This window comes from Otolemur garnettii, unplaced genomic scaffold (assembly GCF_000181295.1).
Source record: "Otolemur garnettii isolate 467f Iridium unplaced genomic scaffold, OtoGar3 scaffold00211, whole genome shotgun sequence".
Taxonomy (NCBI): domain Eukaryota; kingdom Metazoa; phylum Chordata; class Mammalia; order Primates; family Galagidae; genus Otolemur; species Otolemur garnettii.
The window spans coordinates 898,915-901,028 of record NW_003852606.1 but is presented as its reverse complement, the minus strand read 5'-3'; the positions used below and the strand labels follow the sequence as shown (position 1 = coordinate 901,028).

The window sequence follows — 2,114 nt, the reverse complement described above, 5'->3', positions numbered from 1 at the left end:
TCAGGCAATCCACCTGCCTCAGCCTCCCAGGGTGCTTCCACTACCCCTTTTTCAGACGGGTACATTGTTGCCCAAGTGCAGCAGAATGTGGCTAAGCTGGGATAGATGCTCTGTAGTTTGGATTGGATTGGATTGGACTCAAATCAGGTATCCTGGGGCCAAATGATGACTTTTCTACAACAGAATTCTCAGACTCAGGAGTCTCTGCACTCCTCCGTGGCTGGTAGACTTCAGTCTCCAAAGTGGGGATCTTAATGGTACTTAGATTAGTTTTTCATTCTTTCTCCTTTGCTGTGTAACAGATTCCCCCCAAACTTAACAACATACAACTACAAGTGTTTAGCATCTTACAAAGTTTCTATGAGTCAGGCAGGAATTTAAGGGGTGGGTTAATGGGATGTTTGGGCTCAGAGTTGCTCAAGAGTTTGCAGTCAGGATGTGGGTTGGGCTGTAGTCATCTGAGGCTGTGATGGGCTGGAGTCCATGGTGGCTCACTTAGTCTCTCAGCAGCTGCTGGGCTGGCCTAACATGGAACTGGCTTTCCTCAGAGTGAGTGATTCCATAGAGCAAAGAAGCCACCAGGCTTTTTATGATCGAGTATTGGAAGTCACACAGTGTTACTTCTGCCACATTCTGTTCTGTGTACAGTAGAAGTCTTTCTTACTCAGTGTGGGAGGGAACTACACAGGGATATGAGTACTGGGAGGTGTGTTGCCTTCCACAATCTCACAAGGCTTTTTGGAGAATTGAATGAGGTGATGACTGTGTGTGTGTGTGTGTATTTTTTGAGACAGAGTCTTTCTCTATTGCCCAGGCTAGACTACCATGGTGTCAGCCTGGCTCACAGCAATCTCAAACTCCTGGGTTCAATTGATCTTCCTGCCTTAGCCTCCCAAGTTGGTGGGACTATAGGCACACACCACAGTGCCCAGCTAGTTTTTCTATTTTCTTTGTGTGTGTGTGTAGGGGGGGCGAGGGTAGAGTGCCGTGGCATCATAGCTCACAGCAACCTCCAACTCCTGAGCTTAGGTGATTGTCTTGCCTCAGACTCCCAAGTAGCTGGGACTATAGGCATCCGCCACAGCGCCTGGCTATTTTGTGTTGCAGTTTGGCTGGAGCCGGGTTTGAACCTGCTATCCTTGGTATATGGGGCCGGCACCCTACCCACTGAGCCACAGGTGCTGGCCCTTAGTTTTTCTGTCATCTTTGTTGTTGTTGTAGTTGTTGTTTTAGCTGGCCTAGGTTGGGTTCGAACCTGCCAGCCTCAGTGTATGTGGCCAGCCAGCGCCCTACCCACTAAGCTATGGGTGCCACCTAGTTTTTCTGTTTTCAATACAGATGGGGGTCTCACTCTAGCTCAGGCTGGTCTCAAACTCCGGAGCTCAAGGTATCCTCCTGCGTCAACCTCCCTGTGTGCTGGAATTATAGGATGAGCCACCATGCCTGGCCAATGATTATATTTCAAATAGTGCCTGGCACATATTAAGTGCTATATAAATGTTTTTAGTATTTTGTGCTTCAGTTTCCTGGCTTGCAGTAAATGGATAATGGTGTGCCTATCTCAGTGTTGTTGGAAAAATCACAGGAGCTAATTTTTGTGTTGTGTATAGTTCAGCGTCCATTAAACAGCTCTGAGTCATAGCTGGTGTTATCCTTGCACATTTGTGCTTTGTTGCAGGCTGTGTGTGCATATGCTGGGTGCAGGCTGTACAGTGGAAAGTTGACAGATAAGTTGCCCTTCGTGGTTGTCAGAATTATTATTAAATATAAACAGAGTTTCTTGCCTTTCGTTCTGTTGACACAGTGGACTCCATCATCCTTTGTTGTGGGGCCTATCCTGGGTATAATGGGATGTTTAAGAGCATCCCTAACCTCTGGATTCCAGTAGCATCTCAGACACAGACAAAAGTTAACACATCATGGGTGGTACCTGTGGCTCAGTGGGTAGGGCGCTGGACCCATATACTGAGGGTGGTGAGTTTGAATCTGGCCCCTGGCCAAACTGCAACAAAAAAAATAGCTGGGCGTTGTGGCGGGCGCCTCTGGTCCCAGCTATTTGAGAGGCTGAGGCAAGAGAATTGCCTAAGCCCAGGAGTTGGAGGTTGCTGTTAGCT

General features: G+C 47.9%; 1 protein-coding gene across 3 annotated transcripts in view; it reads left to right on the top strand.

Moving 5' to 3' along the window:
- The window catches only part of MED25 (mediator complex subunit 25), a 23,815-nt gene that overhangs the window by 1,733 nt on the left and 19,968 nt on the right, over positions 1–2,114 (top strand). The window lies entirely within an intron of this gene.